This window comes from Sceloporus undulatus, chromosome 2 (assembly GCF_019175285.1).
Source record: "Sceloporus undulatus isolate JIND9_A2432 ecotype Alabama chromosome 2, SceUnd_v1.1, whole genome shotgun sequence".
Taxonomy (NCBI): Eukaryota; Metazoa; Chordata; class Lepidosauria; order Squamata; family Phrynosomatidae; genus Sceloporus; species Sceloporus undulatus.
Window position 1 is genome coordinate 141,640,475 of NC_056523.1, and position 18,629 is coordinate 141,659,103.

General features: G+C 42.9%; 1 long non-coding RNA gene across 1 annotated transcript; it reads left to right on the forward strand.

The window, feature by feature from the left end:
* The first annotated feature begins 4,031 nt into the window (after positions 1-4,031).
* On the forward strand, positions 4,032-17,213 carry LOC121921142. Its single transcript, XR_006101852.1, has 3 exons — positions 4,032-4,165; positions 7,781-7,955; positions 16,890-17,213. It is a non-coding gene; the product is annotated as an uncharacterized LOC121921142 (long non-coding RNA).
* Positions 17,214-18,629: the final 1,416 nt, after the last annotated feature.

Genomic DNA, 18,629 nt, shown 5'->3' on the forward strand with positions numbered 1-18,629 from the left:
TTATTATTATTATTATTATTATTATTATTGAGGTGATTTCTCATATATAAACAGCAAAACATAATACAATGAAAGAAGAAAATGTGTAACAAACCATTAAACAGTACATGGAGTAGTCGTTATCTTCAGGAAACATACCACCACTAATTCATTGAAATCAATGTGTTTAATTATTTGATACATAGTTTTTATCATAATTCATTTAGACTGCCATTCCATAAATTGGCATGGGACTTAGGTGGGAAATAAGTCTCTTTGTTAATATTAATTGAATTAATAAACTGAAACCATATATATATATATATATATATATATATATATAATAAAAAACCATATATAAAAAAATTATTCTTATGTCATACATTAATTTCTCCAACAGGGCGGGAAACCAAAGTCTTGAAAGGATCTGAATGCAGAAGAAAGTGAAACTGGCAAATCCAGCCATCCCTACAAGATTTCAAAGCTGTATAGAGCTCTTTGGACCTTCCTTCCCACAGAGATGATTGAAATGAAGTTGCCCTCTTTCATACTTCATTTTTTATATTAAAAATGGCATTTTCTAAACTTACAGAAAATGTTTCCTGGCAAGGTTAGGGCAGAAGCTGGCACTGTAGTGCTATCTTTGAAAATAAAGAATTTGATGAAGTTATAAAGTCAACATTTGTATTTTTCTTATCTAATGAAGATTTGAGGATATATCTTAGGAATTTAGCAGCAGGTCAGCAAAAGAAGCATATACATAGAAGTGGGCTTTTCTTTCTCCTTAAAATTTCATTAATTTCCATTCCTATACATGCTTGCCAGTGCTGCAAGTTTCACTGATCTGATAAGAGTCAACATGCACTGTAAGGAAATGTGTGCTGTTTTTTTAAACAGGCATGTATTCTTTCGCAACTTCATACTGTAGGGCATTCATTACAACCCTTCTCCAACATCTTAATGACATAATTAGAAACATCTGGCAAGTCCCATTGAAATGTATGGGGTTACTCCCTTGCCTGATGTTAAAATGATGTTAAACATAAGCTGATGTGTTAAACATGGTGAAGTGCTTTATTGCCTATGGCTAGACAGGCACATGGTTATAATTTGGAATATTATTTTAGCCCCCACCCCACCCCCAATCTATACATTTCAGAGTGAATTGCCTTTCTCCCAATGATTTGATTTGGGTGTGTTAGTTTGATGCTTGTATGCTGAGATTTTTTGTGCTAAAATGGGTTGTCCCCGTTTATTTTACTATCTGAAGCAGGCAGATTCATATGGCTGTGGGAGTGCGGCGGTGTGGGGGGCATATTATGAGGATGGGTGAGCATCTGTCACAAGTTAGAGCCCACATTGGTTTTCCAGGAGGGCTAGATCTATTCCCACTTGCCCCCTCTCCTGAAATGTCTATGTCTATGTCTATGTATATATATATGTATTAAAACTACAAATGTCCCAAACTCTTCTTCTTCTTCTTCTTCTTCTTCTTATTATTATTATTATTATTATTAGACTTTATTTCTAGAGTGCTGTAATTATACACAGCGCTGTTCAAAGTCGGTAAAATTAAGGAGTATATAAAAGCCTGCCCAAGGCGTACACTCTAAGATAATAACAATTAAATAGAGGAGTAGATAAAATGACCATGTAGAAAAGAAAAGACAAATTAAAAACATCAAATATAAATCACATCACTTCAAACATTATCAGACAGCCAGATGACAATCACAAATTCCCTGAGAAAGCTTCCCTAAACAATATGCTGAGAATGCTTCCCTAAACTCCTATAAAGATTCCCTTCCAGTTGACTGCCTGTTTATTTAAAGGGCCTTTCCTGAGCTTAAAATGGTACATGGGGTGCTGACAATCTAGTGAAATATCCCCCTTGCCCCATGAGTATTGGTGAGCAAAAAAGTGTTTTTGAAAATAATAATAATAATACTGAGGCCTGAGGAAGAGAGTGAGATATCATCTTTCAACCGCCATAGTGTTAATGGGCAGCTAATGGGTCCACAGTAGCAGTGAATGCCAACAACTAGTTTGGGGGAGTTTGGATTTCTCCCCTTCTGGCTGCCAATCTTCCCTCCACTGCCCTAACAACAACTCACATAGGATTTACCTTCCAGCCCCAGGATCAGGCCTGAGGCCCTATCCTCTATCTTTTGTGGGCCTATCCTCATCTTCTCCCACCAGATCCAGATGCCACTCTTCCTGGCACTGGTTCAGAGCATGTTTTTGGATGGTGTCTCTGCATGATGTCAGTGGGCACTGCTGACCAAATAGGGAAGGAGACCTATGGTACTATAGCACCATAGGATGGAAGCCAATATTCTTCAGGGCAAGGATTTTAGTTTTCAAGTCTTAAAAACCACAGATATGAAAGTTAGGGAGAAGCTCAGTCACAACCTATTTCTTAGAGAGGATTCAGTTTTTAACTAGCTGCCACATCTGCACCTGAACCATTTTTTCTCTTGTTCCCCTCCTCCTTTTCTTTCTTTCTATTTTTCCTTGTCAGACAGGGTTTGAAGATTCAATTACAGAAGGAACTGGCCAGCATGGCTTTGCTTCCCCACAGATTTAGAGGTTTGTTGTCGGATCTGAGTTGTTGGTGAACCAGATTGCATTTTAAACTAAGATGATGTGTGAGGTTGTGGTGGGGTGGGGGAAGAACATGGGAATTAAACTACAGTGACAATGCCAAGTGGAGACATCAGGAAGAAAAACATCAGGCGATGTTGTCTAAAAATGAGCTGCACTTTGAGAAAAGAGACAAAGGCCTGTTACAGACTGCCAAAATAAAGCTGCTTCGGGTCTCTTTGGAGGTATGCTGTTTAAATGATGCATGCATCCTAAGAATCCGGAAGCTGCACCAAAGCTGCACTCCAGAGGTTAGGAATGGAGTGTGGCTTTGGTGCGACCTCTGGACTCTTAGGACCTATGCATCATTTAAATAGCATACCTCCAAAGAGACCCGAAGCAGCTTTATTTTGGCAGTCTGTAACAGGCCAAAGTATTATGGAATATAAATAAAGGTGCCACAAGAACATCAATTTGCAGACTTGCAATATGCAGCTCACAATTTTGTAATCTTTGCCTCCTGGAAGAGGTGACTGTTAGATTCTCCAGTTCTTTTCTGTCTCAGTTTCCAATTTAAAGTAGAAAAGAATTCCCCTCTAATTCCTTCTACCTATTCAGAGCCCAGTCCTTTTCCCTGATTTTCAGACAGTTACTCTTTTTGGATTTCAACTACCAGATGTCCCAGCCGCCATGGGCCCTAATAATTCTGTAAATTACCATCCAGAAAGTAACTTGTCCAAGCTCTGCCCTTCTCCTGTTTCTTCAGATCCATGCTGGTGTATTTGGCAGTGGTGATGTGACAACTGCAGTGTGCTGGGGCAGAGAATAGGAAGGAAAATCTAAACTATGGCCTGTTACAGACAGGCCAAAATAAAGCTGCTTCGAGTCACTTTGGAGGTATGGTATTTCAATGATGCATGCGTCCTAAGAGTCCAAAAGCCGCACCAAAGCCACGCTCCAGTCCTAAGGACTGGAGCGCAGCTTTGGTGCAGCTTTCAGACTCTTAGGACTCATGTATCATTGAAATACCATACCTCCAAAGTGACTCGAAGCAGCTTTATTTTGGCCTGTCTGTAACAGGCCTCAGTTCTTTCCTGATGGAACAGCTCACTTTATTTCTGAACCTGACCAGTCCATTGCAGGCACTTGTGGTTCCTTACTCTCAACAGTAGCGGGTGGCTTCTATATCAACTCTGTGTGGGGGGGGGGGGGGAGGAGGAGGAGGAGGAGGAGGAGGAGTGAGTCCACTCTGGGTTGGAGTCTGAAGTCTAAATGAGACATCCAAGGTGCTGAACCTATTTTGGTGGCAGGTCTTTGCCTTTAAAAGTTTAGACTAAAACCCAGAGTGGAATTACAGTTAACACTGCCCCTTCCCTGAGAGTGCCAGTGAATGAAAAATCTCCTTAAAAGATGTAGTAACTTGGATATTCTCCTCTCTTCGCTTACCTCTAAATTTCAGGTTTTCAACATTTGGGTTTCAGACAGAGCTTCTTCTGACAGAAAAATGGAAGATGGAGCTTACAGTGAATAGTATTTGACTTGGGAGATATTATGCCTTCCAGGTGAAACAGAACAGATGCTCTAGAGGCAGATGGAGTAGAAGGTAAATTGGGATCTATTGGTAGCATTCTGGGTGAATTGCAAGAGACTGGCAAGGCTTTCTGACTCGAACAGTTCAACAAAAGTGACACCAAAGATTGTGCTCCCCCTCCTAAATCAATAAAATTTATGTTTTATATTTGAAAGGCCTTGTGTTTGGTTCTCATTATCAAACCAGTACAGAAATTTCTGGGCAATGTGCACAGAATCACATCCTTATTTCTTAGCATATGTGCACTTGCTTGAGACACTATTTTGCCCCAGGATCTGGTTGGTTGTTTAAGCCTGAAGTCTCTCTGTTTCTTCAGAACAGCTCTATTAAATGTGAACCCCACAACTTGGCATCCCCTAAAAACCTACATCCAAACATTGTAGTGTTTTGCCCTTCAAAACCTGAGTTTTGCTCTGCCACCCACAAGTGTGCTGCTGACAGATCTAGTCAGGTTCCCGAAATAACACCACCAAATCCAACATTGTCATTTTTACTCAAAATCTACAGTTTGTAGCAGGTTTTCACAGCTTCTAGCCCACCAATTTGAATGCAGCCCATCAGCTATCTCCAAATAGGTAGCTGGTTGCCATGTTTCAAGGAGATGCCTCCAAGAAACATTTTCTGGTGCTTCTTCCACATGCCCCTAAATGTTTGAAGTTATACGCCTCCTTTTCACACTTTACATGTTTACTGCACCAAGTTAGCACCAGTTATAACAATTACCCATAAAGTGTGCATAAAGTGTGAAGCAGCTCTTTAGACACTAGGAGATTCTTTAATACAGAAAAAGACTCAAGTGAGGTGCTGTGCCTTCGATTAGCATCAAATTGACTAGAGGTTAATGAATCTCAGTACCTTGGCAGGAAGCAGAGGATGAGCCAGAAAATATAACTACAACTTCTGGCTTGATGAATAAAATCTTATGTTTACATCTCTCCTGTTTTATATTCATTTCTCATCAATGACACTTGTGTTTTATAAGCTCAGAGGAGCAGCCCATGGATTTATAGCATCCTCCCTCAATCTGGTATCCTTCAGATGCATTAGAGTACAGTTCCCATGATCCCCAGCAAAAATGGTCAGTGGCTCTGTTGCCTGGATATAGTGGGAGTTTTAATGAAACACAAAGTGCCAGATTAAAGGCAGCTTTACAATGTCAGTATATAACCAGTAAGTGTATACAATTTTTTAATAAATTATAAACATATTATTATTTTAATAATAGTAATAATATAATATTTATTTATTTATTTAGGTATTTATACCCCGCCCTTCAGCCCTAATGGCTCTCAGGGCGGCTTACAATTATTATTTTTAATCAGACAGTTCCCTGCCCTCAGGCTTACAATCTACTTAATAATAATATGGTTATTATTATAACTTATTATAAGGTTCCCAGATCTCAGGGAATCCTAGCCTCTTCAGCCCTCAGGACAAGGGTGGGGAGAATCTCAGGGCAACATAGGCCTGTTACAAACGGGCCTATAGTACGGACTGGGTCCGTATTAGGGTTAGAAAGGGGCGTCCCTTCCGGATGCCCCTAACCCTAATACGAACCGAGTCCATACAAAATGGCGGCACCCGTTCCACATGGGGGCCGCCATCTTTACGTAGCTGATGTGCTGCATCCGCACATTGCGCAGTGCATATGATGCTGCGAGTGTGCCATTGGCGCCTCGCGGCATCATATCCGCGCTGCGGAAAGAAGTGCCAGCGGTTTGGCTGCTGCGGCTCCCTCACGGAGCAACCGGCAGCGGTGCAAGACTGCCCCTTCTGGGCGGTCTGTAACGCGCCTCAGTTGCCTTGAAAAGTGTGTGTGTGCTTCTTGACTGTCAGACTGTGTGTATGTTTTTAAAAATGAATGGCGTCCTCTTTGCAATTGTTGCTGATGCTTAATGTACCCTGTTTAACTGTAAGAGCTTTTCAATAGTGGAACACACTGCCTCAGAGAGTGATGGAGTCTCTTTCTTTGGAGGTTTTTAAGCAGAAGCTGGATGGCCATCTGTAGGGAGTGCTTTGACTGTGTGGTGTATGGCAGGGGGCTGGACCGGATGGTCCTTATGGTCTATTCCAGCTCTATGAGTCTATGATTCTATGGCTTTACCAGGGGATGCCTCTTTTGACATCATCTTTGGGACATCACCTGTGCCCTCCTCCCATCACATCACAAGAGGATTGTCCTTAAGTCTCAGGCTTTGTCCCTGGAATTTCAACATCTGGGATTGTCCTGCCCTGGCAAGCCTCACAGATAGCCATAAATATTTATGAATAGAATGCCACACTGAAAAACATTCAGTGTACCAACAAGTGGGTGATACAATGTGGGATTTTCACAAATTGTTGGTCCACTTCCAAGTGTGAGTGGAGGGTACAGTTCATTTTACTTTAAATATACCTTGTCTCACTTTTCCATTGATTTTCAAAGGTTGTCATTAGTATGCTGTTCTGGGAGAATGTGCTAATAAGTCATTAGTCATGGGCTGCTTAAATAGTTGGCTTTGGCAAATGTAAATGCCCCAAAGCCTGATACTGCACACTTCCATTGAGCCAGCATACTTTAAATGAGTGGATTTAATATTGTGGAACTCCAGGCCTTTCTGGATTCCCCTGTGTTAAGAGTAATTGCTTTCTGGAGAACTCAGCAGTTCCTCTGCAGCTTACCAAGGGTCCCTCCATGGGAGGATTAGTAATGGCAGGCAAGCACCTTTTGCCCACCGCTCCTGAGCATCACCTGCAATGATCCCTTATCCAGAAGTATTGGCAGTAATATACAGTACATGCAAAGTCCACATAGACCAAAGGTAAGGCCCAACAAGTTTTAGAAATTATTGCATGAAATTCAATATTTGTTTCCTCCACATATGTTTCATTTATGACAATATATATGTACTTATTGAAAATGTGTATATCATCCAAAGGACTTAAATTAATTCAAGGACTGTTTTATTTGTTGATAGCAGCCTAAATCCAATTCATAGTCCCAACAAGGGTAGACCCACTGAATCAATTGGATTTACACTCATGTTTATTTAACATTGAACAAGTGATACAATGAGTCTAACCAAGTTAGGAATACTCATCAGATTCAGAGCTCTGTTTTAGCTGTTGCTACTGTCTTTTTAGATAGGCTGGGTTTTTGACATTAGAATTTCATTATTTGGTGGTTTTGAAATAGTGTGTTTTTAATATGTCATGAATAGCCTTGGAACAGGTAACCCTGAAAGGCAGCCTACAAAGCAGATAGGGGCAAAATGTGGCTCTCCAGATGCTGTCTGCAAGAGCCACATGTCTTCTTCTCCTAATATAAATATAACCCCTTAAAATCCGGGGGGAAATTTCCAGTGTCAACAAACATAAAGCAGTAAATAAAAATTTAAAAGCCCACAACCCAATGAAATCATAGCAAGAACGTGAGATACAATAACCCCTGACCACAAAACCAAATTACCAACTCTGTTCAGGGCTTTCTTGAACAGTCACTTTTTCATCCTGAAAAAGAAAATGGAAGAAGCAAGATGGGATAAAAATGGACAGGAAGTTTTCAAATCTGAGATAATATTACAGCAGTCTATAAGAAGGAAAGAAAACTCACTGATAATTCTGCAAACTTTTTTTTTGTCTGTGTAGGTTTGTGAGTTTTTTGTGTCAAAACAAGAAGGACAAGCAGGAAGATAAGATGTAAGGCAGCAGCATATGGCACATGGCTTCCCAAATCTCAATGGGCTGCATTTCCCATTGTCCATCATGCAGAAAGTCCAGTAACATCTGGATGGCTCCGCATTTCTCAGTGCTCTGTAATAAGGTAATACCAATTTAATGTATATACAAGTGGCAGTTTCCAGTTAAAGGCTTCCTGTTTCTTTGGAGTGAAAACCCTCTGTTTCTTATTTGGCAGGCCACCTCACCCAGCCACACTTCTGTGTCCACAGTATCTCAAAGGCCTACTGAAGGGTAGGAGGGAAAATGTGAGCATGTGTTAGACAATAAGGCTGCAAAATGTCTTTCTTATCAGGAGAAGATCTGTTAATTAAGAGCACTCCATCTGTGGAATTCCAGAGCTGTCCTTGCAGAATAGAACCCATCCTTTCAAGGCATCCCTTGTTTTGCACCACTTGGTTTTTTGTTTTATTTTTTAATGATCAGTCTAGCAGTGGGACAATGTGGAGCATCTTAATCGCTCCTTCTCACAGAACCAATGTTGGTTAGAAGTTGGCAGTCTGAAGCCTGGATTTTACTTTTACAGAAGATTCGCTCATGAGGGAAGGAGGAGATCCACCCCACAACAACGGCAATGCTCTGTGATTATCCTCTTGTACTACCAACTCGCAGAGAAAACTGGGTGGTTATATAAATGTTATGGATAAACGTACATATGGATTGTAAACCAATGAAAAGATATGCTTAAAGATTTGGGCTTCTCCCAACATAATCCTAGGAAGTGTACTTTAGTTGACACTACAGAAGACAGGTTACTTCCCTTGGTATGTAGAAAGCATTACAGTCAGCCCTCTATATCCACGGATTTGGCATCCACAGATTCCACCCTCCATGGCTTTAAAATATATATATTTTTAAAATCCAAAAAGGAAACCTTGATTTTTCCATTTTATATAAAGGGCACCATTTTACTATAACAGGCATTGAGCATCCATGGATTTTGGTATCCACAGGGGTTCTGGAACCCAACTCCAGAGAATATCAAGGGCCCATTGTATTTCTGGTAGATGTTACTTTTTTCTGGCACAGTGTTTTATTAGTCTGACACTACCACCACTGAATCAAAATTACAACTGTACTGAAGTCCTTGTTGGTAAATTTTTTGACAGTTGGATGCATAGATTAAAAAGCTGGGAGAAAACAGGCCTGATCTTTGCTGCTCTAATTTTGGAGCAAAAGTGTTTCAGTTTTGGACAACAACATAGCTTTTTACACAATGATTTTAAATATTGGCATTTTCAATACACCACCATTAGTTGTTGTTTTTGCAAAGTGCTACACTATTTGTTAATGTATTACTTTTTAAATACTGCATCAGTTACATGTTTGTGATGCATGCATTGCCTTTTCTGTGTTTTTTAAAACAAAAAAATATACTTAAAAATAGAAACATAGCCTCTAATGATCCAAATGTCTTTGACACTGCTCAACATTTAGAAAAATTATGGAAATGGTTATTGTAGGGTAATTTAAGTATCCTAGGGGTTCAATCTATGTAAAGGAAACAAAAACATTTAAATATCAAAAATACCCAAGCCAAGCCTGTTAGGGTTTAGCTTTAAATCAGCAGAGCAGCAGAAATGTGTCTTTGACCCGGTACAGACAGGCACGTTGCAGCGATATTAGGGCTCAGTATGGCTGGGCATCCAGATCTGCACGTGCCTATCCACACGGCAGGTGCCACAGCTGCGCAGCTGTGGTACCGCGTACAGATGCCTCTCGGCAGAAGTGACATCATAGGGCTGCATTGCAGCTATGATGCCACAAAAAAGGAGCCTCCTAGGAGTGGTGTTTTGCCACCTGTGTGTGCCAGGTGTCAAGTGGCGCAGCAAAGGAGTGGTGTATTGTCACCTGTGTGTACCGGGCTTTTGTCTGCCTGGGAAAAATGGGCCAAAAGTGGTGTGCCACCAACAATACTATGATTCCGGAGCACACAGCATCCACATGCTCAGGAACCCTAGCATGTGACGGCAGCGGCATCATCTATATGGGCGTCACCATGATGATGCTGCCATACAGTGACCAGATGTCGCTGGCAGGAAGTGGCATCATGGCAGCACCCGTTCCTGCTTCCGGCATCACAAAAAAGCACATGCTGGCATCTTTTTTTGAGGTGCATCTGTGCTGCAGCATGAGGATGCTGCATCACAGACATGGAGCTAACATAGGGTTGCCATAAGTGAGGACCTCCAAACCGGGACAAATGTAGGACAAATGCAGGACAACATTTTCAAATGTAGGACACATTTTATAAAAATGGAGGACACGCAAAAAATTGAGGCTTTTTTTTAGAAATGTTAATATAAATGCATGTTTCTTAGGCATGATCAAAATGGAGGACATTTTGACATTATTTGTAGACAGATCACGGAAATGTACTTCCCTTTCTGGCCACCCCCCCTCCCCATTCCAAACAGCACATTTGAGCATTGAACATGGCTTTATTTTAACATTGCCTCTTGCATATTTCAGAGGCTTATTCCACAACCAAACCCTTTGGTCAAGGGACTTTGGTTTTCCTTCATTTTGACTTGTTTTGTCTGTATTCCTCCCCACTAAATAAAGGAGACATGAAATGGAGTTAGTGGGTACAAGTTGTTAAACAAAAAAGTCTTGTGAGACTCTGTAGGCAAGAGGTGCACCATCTTAAGAACTGCATTAAGCACACTTAGGCTGCTGCCACACTGCTTTCACTCTCATCACTCCATCCTATGGAATCCTGGGATTTGTAGTTTGTTGTGGTGCCAAGGCTGGGCTTTGAAATCTCAGGCATAAGAGAGGCAAAAGGCTTGGGCTGCATCTACACTGGAGAAATAATCTGGTTTGAGACCACTTTAACTGTCTTGGCTGAATGCTATGGAATTCTGGGAATGGTGGTTTGTTCCAGCACCATAGCAGAATGGCAGTTAAACCCCTGGAAAGCTCTCTGACCAAGGTGACCAATGCCCTCACCCCAAAATGTAGGGCACCCAAGCAAAAATATGTAGAACATGGCCAAAAATAAAAGCTAAAAACACCCATGTAATTATAAATCCATGCTTCTTAGCCATGATCCAAATGGAGGACATTTTGAAATGTGACAGAAGAGGACATGTCCTGGAAAAGGAGGAGGATGCCTGGTCACTTTGTCTCTAATCCAAAATGCACTGCAGAAATAAAACAATGCTGGACTGAAATGCCCAGAGTTCCTCACCAAAGCTGCATCCACACTGAGGAAAGAATCCAGTTTGAGAATGACTTAACTGTCCTGGGTTAGTGCTGGGGAGTGCTGGGAATTGTAGTCTATTGTGGCCTCAGAGCCATCACTGACAGAGAAGTCTCAATGTCTCCCAAACACTAGCATTCCCAGGATTCCCTAGCACTGAGTTAAAGTGGGTTATTATTCCTGCAGTGTGTGTGAGAGATATAAAAGCTAGGGACTGGATTCATTTGGAGGATCTCTGTGTCCAAAACACACTGCTTGGAACTGCCAGGGCCCTCAGTGCATGGAATCCTGGGAATTGTAGTTTATTGTGGCACCAGAGCTCTCTGACAGAGAAGGCCAAATGCCTCACAGACACCAGCATTCCAGAGCATTGAGCTTTGGCAGTTAAAGGGGGGGGGGGGGACAGAGAAAAGCCAGGGAGTGTGAATGAGCTCTGAGAGGAGGAGGAGGAGGAGGAGGAGGAGGAGGAGGAGGAGGAGGGAGGGAGCCAAGGGAAGTGGCCAGGACCACCAGAGGAGCCCCTGCTTTTCCTCATCATGGCAGCCTTCTCACTGCTGGCAAGAGGCTCTGCCCCCAGCCAGGCAACGCCTCCATTCAGTCTCCTTTTGTCAAAAGAGCTCTGGTGCCACAAGAAACTACAATTCCCAGAATCCCATAGCACTGAGCCATGGATGTTTAAGGGGGGGGGGTCAAACTATTTCTGCAGCCTTTTGCAATCCCAAAGCTTTCTATTATTTACCAGCAACTTGCAAGGCAAAATCTCTTCCTTCACCAAGCCATTGAAAACCAACCCAAATGGAGGGCTGACTGCTTCTTTCCCATTGGTCAGCTTCGGGAGAAATTTGCATATTACAAGGAAAGGTGTTTAGGGCCTCAAAAACGATCCTGTGATAAAGAATTACAACAATACTGACCTGGTAGACATTTAAAAGATGAGGCATTTAGGCTCCCAGTGAAACAGGAACCATTTATGGCCTTTTTTTCTTTGCTCACTGTAACCTAGAAAGTAAGGCCTTTTGCAGGGTATATATACCAAGTGGGCTGGCAACAGCTCTGAGTGGCAGATGTTTTGAAGACCTGCTCTCTAGGCTAAGCCAGGCAGGGAGGCGGGGAGGGTGGCATACAGCCATGGGGAGGGAGGGGTGGAGCTGCCTCCAGGGCCTTGCTGGGGGGGGAGGTCCTGGGGAGGGGCCAAACTGGGGTGGGACCATGTGGCCCCGCCCCAAACTGGGAAAGTCCCGCCCCCAGGCGGGATATGGCAAGCCTAAACTAACAGGGGTGGCACGGAGCCTCCCATCTGTACTGCTCCTATGCTTCCCTAAGAACTGAGACTGATTCAAAAACAATACAAATATAGCTTATAGTTCAAACAAAAGTTTACTAATGGCTTTAATTTATATATACACAGAAGCTATATCCTAATCTAGCTAGTGAATAGTTCAGGTAACAAGAAATCTTAATCTCATTATCTTTCCAGAGAAAGGGGCTGTGCAGACTGCACCTGAAGGAGCAGCTTGCAGCCGCCTCCATCTTCGCCAGATTGGGGCCGTGGCAACCGCATGCTGCGGCTCCAATTTGGCCTTTCCAGGGTGCAAAAAGCAGCAACAAAAATAAGCTGCTATTTGTGCCCTGGAAAGGGCACAGTAACGCCGGTGCCACAGCTTTATGGCATTCCTCTGGCCCTGTGTCATGTGAATGCAGTGTCAGAGGAGTGCCGTGATGCCATGTACTGTGTGCAGTGTGCAGCGTCATGCCGCCATGGGGGCGAAGGAGGAAGGTGTATTGTCTGGACGCTACACCCTGACTCTGCCCCCAGGCTGGCCTTAATGGCCAGTCTGCACAGCCCCAAAGTTGACAGAGGAGGAAGATGGAAAACCAACAGTTCATGAGCAAATCGTTTTGAGAGAACCTGTTAATCTCGGGGGGGGGGGGGGTGTGACCTAAATCACAAGATTAGTTTGAATGAAAAAGAGAGGAGAGTTTGCATGCAGGAAGTCCCTATCAAAGGAGGAGAAAAGATAATGTAAAAATCTTCCAACAGTTATGTACACACATTGGTGCTGTCAGAGGTGACCACGTTCACAGAAATAATGGCACGATCTCTTCATTACCACCCCTGCTCCCTATAGATTTAATCAGTTCTTTCCATTCAGATGCCTCATCTATACTAGTTGATGAATCTGGGTCAAGTCTGGCCCCAGACTGACTACGATGACAGTCACCTGCACATGCACATCTTCAAGGTGTATCTCTCTCTCTCTCTCTCTCTTATACCCCCAAAACACCCCCCCCCCACAAGAAGAAAATCTGAAACACTTCTGGTTCCAAACATTTTGGATAAAGGATACTCAAAATGTACAACACACTTTTCAGCACATCATTAGAACTAACCTAAATGTGTAAAAGCTAGTGCAATTACTCTCCTGATGGAAATTGCTGTCAGTTGTGTTGGACTTGCAGTTAGGCACAGAGCCAGCTGCTTACCTGTCATCAAACAATGTCTTAATAATGTGGCTGAGTTTTGAATCTATGAATCCTAGTTCTCCACTATGACACTGAAGATGAAATTGAATCTCTTCTTCAGTTTTTAAGTCCTGGAATGAACAAGCGTCTTTTCTGAAAATAATTTATTGGCTAGCGGCTGAGGCAGCTGCTTACACAGTTTTCGGCCTGTGCTTAGTAGAACTTATGAAAAATATTATCCTGCCTTATTAAAATCACTCTGCAGCCTTTCTAGCCATATGTCAATAGGAAAACAAAGGCCATGTAGCTTCCATAAGGCCAGGACATATCTTAATTTTAATATAGGTCTTTTGCTATAACAAATTAGCAGATTTTATTGGTTTTTTTTTTAATTGAGGAGTATTATTATTTTTCATTAAAATATCAGAATACTCTCTTCATTAAAAACAGATGCTTTTATGTTTTCTTGGGATATGTAAGAAATACTTGCAAAATTGCATTCGGAGGACAGAAGTGTATTTTCATAGTGCATAACAAACACCCCTTTATGGCAAGATTAAATTTCCATCCCATCCATTTTAAGCCATAGATCACATCCAAGGGTATGGCATTACTATTCCTTTCTTTTTTTCAGATTCTGGATCTAGAAGATGGTATCCTTGCACCGATTCAGGAGGCAGGGTTTCCAGGGCAGGGCTGCTGGGGGTGGCACATGGGGATGGCACGGGGGCGGGGGGAGGAGTATGCATGGGATGGCACAAGGGGAGGAGGATGCATGGGGGCAGCATGTGCATGGGCCTGACCAGGCATCACCCCTTTTTAAGGGTGTCACCCAGTGCAGGTTGCACCACTGTACCCTCTCTAGTGATGCCACTGGATCTAGACCCTCTCATCTAGGAAGCCAGGAACTCCAGCAACATTCTGGTTTACAACCAACACAAGAAATATAACAGAGAGAAATTAAAAGGGATAAATTCCTGGGTATTCCACCTGTGACCTCAGGACAGTATTTCCTTAACAAAAAAAAACTACAGAGGAAGATTGGAAAGACAAATGGATGAATCTGAATATATCCACAAACTCCAATCCATAAATAATAGGTTGAAGAGAGACGATTGCTTCCTGACACCTTATAACATTATAACAATGGTTCCCACTACCACTATCATCACCCCCTCAGCATCACAAGGATGCTGTTGGCCAGTATTACATCTCCTTTCTGGTTCCCAGCCTGTACACACCACATTACAAAATTCCCTCCACCATTCATATTGTCATTCACCCATCCTGGCCTTAGACAACCTCTTTCCTCCTACCTTTGTCCCTCAACAACCATCCTTAAAGATGAACTTGTCACCTGGCCACCATCCCCACAAGTTTTGCATTTCTGTGGTTATTCATACAGTCTGGTTATAAAGGTCCCTCCTAGGCAACAGTCATTCCATGTATCTGAGGAAGGAGACCAAGAGGCACTTTGTGCTGGCCTGACCGCGTACTAGGGCTGAACTAGGGTGGAACATTCACATGTTCCGAGCCCTAGTTCCATCGCCCCGCCACCTTCATGGTGCATGCCCGTCCACATGGTGCACACCATGATGACATCTGTGGTGTGCAGCGCCCAAACAGCGCTGGCTGGAAGGGGCGTCATCAAGGCATGCAAGCGCGCTTATGACAGCCTTTCCAGGAAGCTGCTCAGAGCAGCTTCTTTTAGAAAGCTGATCAGTGCCGCAGGGTGTGGCTGCTGTAGCACCAACCCAGAACAGGAAGTGATGGCTTCCAGCCCCCATCTGTAGTGCCACTAAGTCGATGAAAGCTTATGCTACAATTTCTTTTGCTCAGTTTCAAAGGAGTTACAAAAGGCCTTTGCAAGGGATACCTATCATTAGCTGCAAGTGGCTAACATGGCTACCCCGAATATGTTTCCTATCAGTTCATTGTTTCCCACCTTGAAGGTGCTATAGAAAGTCTTTGTCTTCTATTCTTACAGAATTTTTACAGTCTAGGGATGCACCCAACCAATGGGACCCCTGTATATGGTTTCACCACACGGGGTGTACTCTGAGAGGATGGCAATAAGTCTGACAGTAGCAACTGAGGTCTGTTGCAGTGAAGGCTTACCAACCAACAGATAGCAGAAAGAGCTCTAGATGCAGGTTTTGAGAACACTGTAATATCTTGTTCCAGGAGATGGTAGCAAGTGGGGCACATTGCAAGAGAGCCTCCCCCTCACACCTAAGGAGAGCAGACTAATTGATGAGAGAACAGACCATAAAGCACACATATTACAGTGTCCTCCCATTCAGGCCAGGATGCTCAGGAGGAATCCTGATAGCTGCCATTGCTGACCCTCACCATCCTGAGGCAGTTGCTTCCCTTTGGCCCAGGGCCAAATGTAGATCCTGTAAAGAATGGCTTATCCAAATGTGCGTAGGCTTTCCGTCCCTCATTTCTGTTATTAAGGCAGATTCTTATGTTACTGGATAACCATTTCACCATGTCATTATGGCTAACAACAGTTTTGTCTGAGTCAAATGCCAGCATCACCTTAGGAGACGGAAGATCCAATAATTTGGAGACAACTCTCCTGTTACTCTGATGGCATGTAGATTGGCCTTAGAATTCTGTAGTTTAAGGTTAAGGTGCCCAGCCTGAATTTACAGATGCTTAGCAACCACTAACTATCTTTGCAATTTTTAAAAAGGTCAGGAAGATCTTATAATTTACTTTGAAGTGAACATCATTGAGTTTAGCTATGATTACTCTGTTACTGGTATGCACAGGATTGCAATTGCCCAATGCAATTCTCTCTGCATTTGTTCAGAGGTAACTGCCACTGTATTCAGTGAAGCGTATTCTCAGGTAAGCATGCCCCAACTCAGATCACTTTGCATTAATTCCTGTATATTTGGGGCCTATGTCAGTCCCCCAGATGGACTTATATTTACTGCCTGAGAACAGTATTAAATAGCCAGTTTTAAAGGAATACAAAACAGAAATCAACCCCCTTTCTTAGTAACCAGTATTACCAAAGGTAAATAATCTTGTCATGCATGGTAGCAAACACTCAGCAGCTATGAACCCTTTGTGAATGCTGGGTTCCCAAACTGTGGCACATTTGTGTGTGTGTCTGTGTCTCCTTGCAATCAAAGCGAAAGAATGCTGCATGGCTGCTTCTTCTTTTGCAGGTCTCTCACTAGTGTCTGGCACATAAGAAGCACCATTTGGTGTTTATTAGAAGGACTGCCACCCAATTAAAGGTTGATTAATTGTATGATTTTGCTAATTAATGCAGCTGTATATATCTGAGTATGACTAAGAAGGATCAAGCATTTTTAAAATTTTTATTTTCAGATGATGGACTCATTTCATAGAAGATCATCTTAAAAGAGGGGTGAGAACTGAATGGACTGTAATTCCCAACAGTCATAACCAGCATGGCCAACAGGGAGGAATTCTGGGAGTTGCAGTACAAAAACATTGGAAGAGACTCACAATTCCCATTCTTGGGATATCACTTCTAATATTGTGCCTACCAACTGCAGTGTTTTTCAGAGTACTTTCATTTAACATATTTGCTTTTTTTCTCAAAAGTTGCTAGATCTCAATCAATCAGCTGATTGTGCCAACCAATAAGTCAGTGAAATGCTAAACTCATCACCTTTCTTGTTATGAATATGATTCAACACTTCGCTCAGACACTAATCTGTTAACAAATCAAAGTGCATAGTACAATGATAGTTCATTGCTTTCTTGACATCTGCTTCCTTAACTACAAGGTAAAGCATACACTCCAACATTTCACAGATTAAAAATCAGGACATGTATGGATCAGAAATATCTTGCTGTCAAGATGGCAAAAGTTATTAATGTGAAAGAACAGGTGAATTAGGAGAGGTTGCAGCAGTTTGCTTTTTCCTGAGTCTACAGGATGAGAAGTGGGACAACAGAGGATTAATGGGGACTCTCCTCTCTAAACTGGGACATTTGACAGATATGGGTATAGTGCTCTGTTCCCTGATCAACAATCACTGGTTCATATGCTTTGGGAAGCTGAGGTAGTAGCGATTATGTCAGAACCATGCCTGGAAGAATCCACTTTTATCAGCAATCTGGAACTGAGCTTCCTAAGGAAGACAGTCCCAAGGAGCAGGCCAGACTGAGGGACCTACAGCCTGTTCTAGAAGGCCCAGGGATTAGAAAGCCTAGAAGCCTGGATAGCTCCATGTCAATGGTAGAAGAAAAGGCCCCACAGTCCCACAGAACTCTAGCACCTACACAAGACCAGCCAGGTTGGCAACCACTCGCCATGTGTACAGCAGGACTTCTCATGAGTAAGCATCTCTATCTTGCATCATCTGTTAAGGTCTGTCAGGATCCTTTGGAGGTCTCAGTGGGTGGTGTCATCATTTTGTGCCTGGCTATGGAGACAGAACCAAAAGCATCTCCAATCACTTCCTTACTTCCCACCAGCCATGGAATGGCTGGATGGGTGGGGCTGCAGCAGCTCTATGGTAAAGCCATGGTATGTGTGGCTTAAGTCACTGCAGAGAGAGGAACTGAATACTGACCTCTGCAATGACAATAAAAAGATGTACACAGGTGTGAGGTGGACTTGTGCAGTGGCATCACTAGGGACTGTGGACTACACCCGGTGACACCATTAGAGGGGGTGACACCAGGCAGCAGTAGGGCATTCCAAGGCCTGTATCCTGGAAAGAAAGGGGGGACTATAGGCATGCAGCTCCCCTTGCAGGAGTGAGGCTGGGAGTGAAGCCTGTCTCTCTTCTCCTTCCATCTTTGCTTCCCCTGGCTGGGGAGGATGGCAGTGGCACAAGTCCATGAAGTGAGACCCTCCTCCCCACCCGCACCTGCACCTCAGAAGGTCCATGGAGATGATACCATGAGTTACCGCACTGGGTGACACCAATCCTAGGGATGCCACTGGTTTTGTGTATGACAGTAACAGGATGTCAGCCTGTGTGTGTTTGTTTCTTCATAGGAATGCAGACCTATATTTCACCACACATGCTCAGTGAAATTATTCAATGCCATAGTTAGATAATCTTATACCCAGGGCCAAAGGTTACAATG